The sequence below is a fragment of the Colobus angolensis genome, unplaced genomic scaffold, assembly GCF_000951035.1.
Source record: "Colobus angolensis palliatus isolate OR3802 unplaced genomic scaffold, Cang.pa_1.0 Scaffold53, whole genome shotgun sequence".
Taxonomy (NCBI): Eukaryota; Metazoa; Chordata; class Mammalia; order Primates; family Cercopithecidae; genus Colobus; species Colobus angolensis.
In genome coordinates this window covers 6,783,043-6,789,914 of record NW_012118821.1, presented here as the reverse complement: position 1 = coordinate 6,789,914, position 6,872 = coordinate 6,783,043, and positions in this window count along the sequence as shown.

The following is a 6,872-nucleotide window of genomic DNA, read 5'->3' as shown; positions in this document are numbered from 1 at the left end:
ATACATGTGCAGAACGTGCAGGTTTGTTACATAGGTATACACGTGCCATGGTGGTTTGCTGCACCCATCAACCTGTCATCTACATTAGGTATTTCTCCTAATGCTATCCCTCCCCTAACCCCCCAACCCTGACAGGCCCTGGTGTGTGATGTTCCCCTCCCTGTATCCATGTGTTCTCATTGTTCAACTCCCACTTATGAGTGAAAGCATACATTGTTTGGTTTTCTGTTTTTGTGTTAGTTTGCTGACAATGATGGTTTCCAGCTTCATCCATGTCCCTGCAAAGGACAGTAACCCATCCTTTTTTATGGCTGAATAGTATTCCATGGCGTATATGTGCCACATTTTCTTTATCCAGTCTATCATTGATGGGCATTTCGGTTGGTTCCAGGTCTTTGCTATTTGTGAACAGCACTGCAATAAACATACATGTGCATGTGTGTTTATAGTAGAATGATTTATAATCCTTTGGGTATATACCCAGTAATGGGATTGCTGGCTCAAATAGTATTTCTGGTTCTAGATCCTTGAGGAATCACCACAATGGTTGAACTAATTTACACTCCCACCAACAACGTAAAAACGTTCCAATTTCTCCACATCCTCTCCAGCATCTGTTGTTTCCTGACTTTTTAATGATTGCCATTCTAACTGGCATGAGATGGTATCTCTCATTGTCGTTTTGATTTGCATTTCTCTAATGACCAGTGATGTTGAACTTTTTTTCATACATTTGTTGGCCACATAAATGTCTTCTTCTGAGAAGTGTCTGTTCATATCCTTTGCCCACTTTTTGATGGGTTTGTTTGTTTATTGTAAATTTGTTTAAGTTCCTTATAGATTCTGGGTATTAGCCCTTTGTCAGGTGGCTAGAATGCAAAAATTTTCTCCCATTCTGTAGGTTGCGTGTTCACTCTGATGATAATTTCTTTTGCTGTGCAGAAGCTCTTTAGTTTAATTGATCCCATTTGTCAATTTTGGCTTGTGTTGCCATTGCTTTTGGTGTTTTAGTCATGAAGTGTTTGCCCATGCCTATGTCCCGAGTGTATTGCCTGGGTTTTGTTCTAGAGCTTTTATGATTTTAGGTCTTATGTTTAAGTCTTTAATCCATCTTGAGTAAACTTTTGTTTAAGGTTTAAGGAAGGGGTCCAGTTTCAGTTTTCTGCATATGGCTAGCCAGTTTTCCCCACTCAATTTATTAAATAGGATATCCTTTCCCCGTTGCTTGTTTTTGTCAGGTTTGTCAAAGATCAGATGGTTGTAGATGTGTGGTGTTATTTCTGAGGCCTCTGTTCTGTTCCATTGGTCTATATATCTGTTTTGGTACCATTACCATGCTGTTTTGGTTACTGTAGCCTTGTAGTCTAGTTTGAAGTCAGATCACGTGATGCCTCCAGCTTTGTTCTTTTTGCTTAGGATTGTCTTGGCTATATAGGCTATTTTTTGGTTCCAAATAAAATTTAAAGTAGTTTTTTCTAATTCTGTGAAGAAAGTCAATGGTAGCTTGATGGGGATAGCATTGAATCTATGAATTACTTTGGGCAGTATGGCCATTTTCACAATATCAATTCTTCCTATCCATGAGCATGGAATGCTTTTCCCATTTGTTTGTGTCCTTGCTTGTTTCTTTGAGCAGTGGTTTATAGTTCTCCTTGAAGAGGTCTTTCACATCCCTTGTAAGTTGTATTCCTAGGTATTTCATTCTCTTTGTAGCAGTTGTGAATGGGAGTTCACTCATAATTTGGCTGTTTGTTGGTGTAGAGGAATGCTTGTGATTTTTGCCCATTGATTTTGTATCCTGAGACTTTTCTGAAGTTGCTTATCAGCTTAAAAGATTTGAGGCTGAGACAATGGGGTTTTCTAAACATACAATCATGTCATCTGCCAACAGAGACAATTTGACCTCCTCTCTTCCTATTTCAATGCACTTTATTTCTTTCTCTTGCCTAATTGCCCTTACCAGAACTTCCAATATTATGTTGAATAGGAGTGGTGAGAAAGGGTATCCTTGTCTTGTGCCGGTTTTCAAAGGGAATGCTTCTGGTTTTTGACCATTCAGTAAGATATTGGCTGTAGTTTTGTCATAAATAGCTCTGATTATTTTGAGATATGTTCCATCAATACCTAGTTCACTGAGAGTTTTTAGCATGAAGGGTGTTGAATTTTATCGAAGACCTTTTCTGCATCCATTGAGATAATCATGTGGTTTTTGTCATTGGTTCTGTTTATGTGAAGGATTACGTTTATTGATTTGTGTATGTTGAACCAGCCTTGCATCTCAGGGATGAAGCCGACTTGATCATGGTAGATAAGCTTTTTGATGTGCTGCTGGATTCGGTTTGCCAGTATTTTATTGAGGATTTTCACATCAATGTTCATCAGGGAATACTGGCCTGAAAATTTCTTTTTTTGTGGTCTCTCTGCCAGGTTTTGGTATCAGGATGAAGCCAGCATTATAAAATGAATTAGGGAGGAGTCCTTATTTTTCTATTGTTTGGAATCATTTCAGAAGGAATTTGTACCAGCTCCTCTTTGTACCACTAGTAGAACTTGGCTGTGAATCCATCTGGTCCAGGGCGTTTTTTGGTTGGTAGGCTATTAATTACTGCCTCCATTTCAGAACTTGTTATTGGTCTATTCTGGGATTCAACTTCTTCCTGGTTTAGTGTCAGGAGGGTATATGTGTCCAGGAATTTATCCATTTCTTCTAGATTTTCTAGTTTATTTGCATAGAGGTGTTTATAGTGTTCTCTGATGGTAGTTTGTATTTCTGTGGGATCAGTGGTGATATCCCCTTTATCATTTTTTATTGTGCCTATTTGATTCTTCTCTCTTTTCTTCTTTGTTAGTCTGGCTAGTGTTCTATTTTGTTGATCTTTTCAAAAAACCAACTCCTGCATTCATTGATTTTTTTGAAGGGTTTTTCATGTTTTTATCTCCTTCAGTTCTGCTCTGATCTTAGTTATTTCTTGCCTTCTGCTAGCTTTTGAATGTGTTTGCTCTTGCTTCTCCAGGTCTTTTAATTGTGGTGTTAGGGTGTTGATTTTAGATCCTTCCCACTTTCTCCTGTGGGCATTTAGTGCTATAAATTTCCCCCTAAACACTGCTTTAACTGTGTCCCGGAGATTCTGGTATGTTGTGTCTCTGTTCTCATTGGTTTCAAAGAACTTAGTTATTTCTACCTTCATTTTGTTATTTACCCAGCAGTAATTCAGGAGCAGGTTGTTCAGTTTTCATGTAGCTGTGTGGTTTTGAGCAAATTCCTTAACCCTGAGTTCTAATTTGATTGCACTGTGGTCTGAGAGACTGTTTGTTATGATTTCTGTTGTTTTGCATTTGCTAAGGAGTGTTTTGCTTCCAATTATGTGGTCAACTTTAGAATAAGTGTGATGTGGTACTGAGAAGAATGTATATTCTGTTGATTTGGGGTGGAGAGTTTTGTAGATGACTATTAGGTCTGCTCAGTAGAGAGCTGAGTTCAAGTCCTGAATATCCTTGTTAATTTTCTGTCTTATTGATCTGTCTAATATAGACAGTAGGGTGTTAAAGTCTCCCACTATTATTGTGTGAGAGTCTAAGTCTCTTTGTAGGTCTCTAAAAACTTGCTTTATGAATCAGGGTACTCCTCCTATATTGGGTGCATATATATTTAGGATAGTTAGCGCTTCTTGTTGCATTGGTCCTGTTGCCATTATGTAATGCCTTTCTTTGTCTTTTTTGATCTTTGTTGGTTTAAAGTCTGTTTTATCAGAAACTAGGATTGCAATCCCTGCTTTTTTTTTTCTTTCCATTTGATTGGTAAACATTCCTCCATCCCTTTATTTTGAGCCTATGTGTGTCTTTACACATGAGATGGGTCTCCTGAATACAGCACACTGATGGGTCTTGACTCTTCATGCAATTTGCCAGTCTGTACCTCTTCATTGGAGCATTTAGCCCATTTACATTTAAGGTTAATATTGTTATGTGTAAATTTGATCCTGTCATTATGATGCTAGCTGGTTATTTTGCCCGTTAGTTGACGCAGTTTCTTCATAGTGTCAATGGTCTTTACAATTTGGTATGTTTTTGCAGTGGCTGGTACCGGTTTTTCCTTTCAATATGTAGTGCTTCCTTCAGGAGCTCTTGTAAGCCAGGCCTGGTAGTGACAAAATCCCTCAACATTTATTTGTCTGTAAAGGATTGTATTTCTCTTTTGTTAATGAAGCTCTGTTTGGCTGGATATGAAATTCTGTGTTGAAAATTCTTTTTTTAAAAAAAAGTTTCAATATTGGCCCCTACTCTCTTCTGGCTTGTACAGTTTCTGTAGAGAGATTTGCTGTTAGTCTGATGGGCTTCCCTTTGTGGGTAACCTAACCTTTCTCTCTGGCTGCTCTTAACATTTTTTCCTTCATTTTAACCTTGGTAAATTTGACAATTATGTGTCTTGGGGTTGTTCTTCTCGAGGAGTATCTTTGTGGTGTTCTCTGTATTTCCTGAATTTGAATGTTGCCCTGTCTTGCTAGGTTGGGGAAGTTCTCCTGCATGATATCCTGAAGTGTGTTTTCCAACTTGATTCCATTATCCTCGTCTCTTTCAGGTACACCAATTAAACATAGGTTTGGTCTTTTCACATAATCCCATATTTCTTGGAGGCTTTGTTTGTTCCTTTGCATTCTTTTTTCTCTAATCTTGTCTTCATGCTTTATTTCATTAAGTTGATCTTCAATTTTTGATATCCTTTCTTTCACTTGATCAATTTGGCTATTGATACTTGTGTATGCTTCATGAAGTTCTTGTGCTGTGTTTTTCAGCTCTATCAGGTCATTTATGTTCTTCTCTAAACTGGTTATTCTAGTTAGCAGTTCCTGTAACCTTTTATCAAGGTTGTTGTTACCCAATTTCTAATTCTGTCAATTCATCAAACTCATTCTGCATCCAGTTTTGTTTCCTTGCTGGTTTGGAGAAGAGGCACTGTGGTTTTTGGGATTTTCAGCATTTTTGTGCTGGTTTTTCCTCATCTTTGTGAATTTATCTACCTTTCATCTTTGATGTTGGTGACCTTTGGATGGAGTTTTTCCACAGGCATCCTTTCTGTTGATGTTGATGTTACTGATTTCTGTTTGTTAGTTTTCCTGCTAACAGGCCCCTCTTCTGCAGGTCTGCTGGAGTTTGCTGGAGGTCCACTCCAGACCTTGTTTCCCTGATTATCACCAGCAGAGGCTGCAGAACAGCAAAGATTGCTGCCTGCTCCTTCCTCTGGAAGCTTCGTTCCAGAGGGGCACCTGCCAGAGGCCAGCTGGAACTCTCCTGTATGAGGTGTCTGTCGACCTCTGCTGGGAGGTGTCTCCCAGTCAGGAGGCATGAGGGTCAGGGACCCACTTGAGGAGGCAAGCTGTCCCTTAGCAGGGCTTGAGCGCTGTGCTGGGAGATCCACTACTCTCTTCAGAGCCAGCAGGCAAGAACATTTAAGTCTGCTAAAGTTGCGCCCACAGCCACTCCTTCCCCCAGGTGCTCAGTCCCAGTGAGATGGGAGTTTTATCTATAAGCCCCTGACTGGGGCTGGGGCTGGGGCTACTGCCTTTCTTTCTTTCCTTTCTTTCTGATGGAGTCTGGCTCTGTTGCCCAGGCTGGAGTGCAGTGGCCTGATCTCAGCTCACTGCAGCCTCTGCCTCCTGGGTTCAAGTGATTCTATTCCCTTGGCCTCCTGTGTAGCTGGGATTACAGGTGTGCACCATCATGCCCATCTAATTTTTGTATTTTTAATAGAGATGGGGTTTCACCGTGTTGGTCAGGTTGGTCTCGAACACCTGACCTTGTGATCCACCCGCCTTGGCCTCCCAAAGTGCTGGAATTACAGGTGTGAGCCCGGCCGGGCTGCTGCCTTTCTTTCAGAGATGCCCTGCCCAGAGAGGAGGAATCTAGAGAATCCGTCTGGGTATAGCCACTTTGCTGTGCTGTGGTGGGCTCCACCCAGTTTGAATTTCCCAGCAACTTTGTTTGAACTGTGAGGAGAAAAGAGCCTACTCAAGCCTCAATAATGGCAGACGCCCCTCCCCTCACCAAGCTCAAGTGTCCTAGGTCGACTTCAGACTGCGGTGCTGGCAGCAAGAATTTCAAGCCAGTGGATCTTATCTTGTTGGGCTCTGTGGGGGTGGAATCCGCTGAGCAAGAGCACTCAGCTCCCTAGCTTCAACCCCCTTTCCAGGGTAGTGAATGGTTCTGTCTCACTGGTGTTCCAGGGGCCACTGGGGTATGAAGAAAAACTCCTGCAGCTAGCTCAGCATCTGCCCAAATGGCTGCCCAATTTTGTGCTTGAAACCCAGGGCCCTGGTGGTGTAGGCACCCAAGGGAATCTCCTGGTCTGTAGTTTGTGAAGACCATGGGAAAAGCATAGTATCTGGGCTGGATAGCACTGTTCCTCACAGCACAGTCCCTCACAGCTTCCTTTAGCTAGGTGAGGGAGTTCCCTGACCCCTTGTGCTTCCTGGGTGAGGTGATACCCCACCCTGCTTTGGCTCACCCTCCATGGGCTGCACCCACTGTCCAACCAGTCCCAATAAGATGAACCAGGTACCTCAGTTGGAAATGCAGAAATCACCCACCTTCTTTGTTGGTCTCACTGGGAGCTGCAGACCAGAGCTGTTCCTATTTGGCCATCTTGCCAGTCCTCCAAGTCAAGTTTAATTATACAAAAACCCCATATATGCTTAGGAAAACTATAGCAAGTCCACCTCAGATACTACTAAAATAGACTTAAAAGATCAGAAAGATTGTAAAAATATTTATTTCTATTATTAAAAAATACACATTTGGAGGATATTTGAAAACAGTAAAACAAAATGAAGAAAATTAAAATTACCATAATTGTGTCACATAGAGGTAACTGGTAA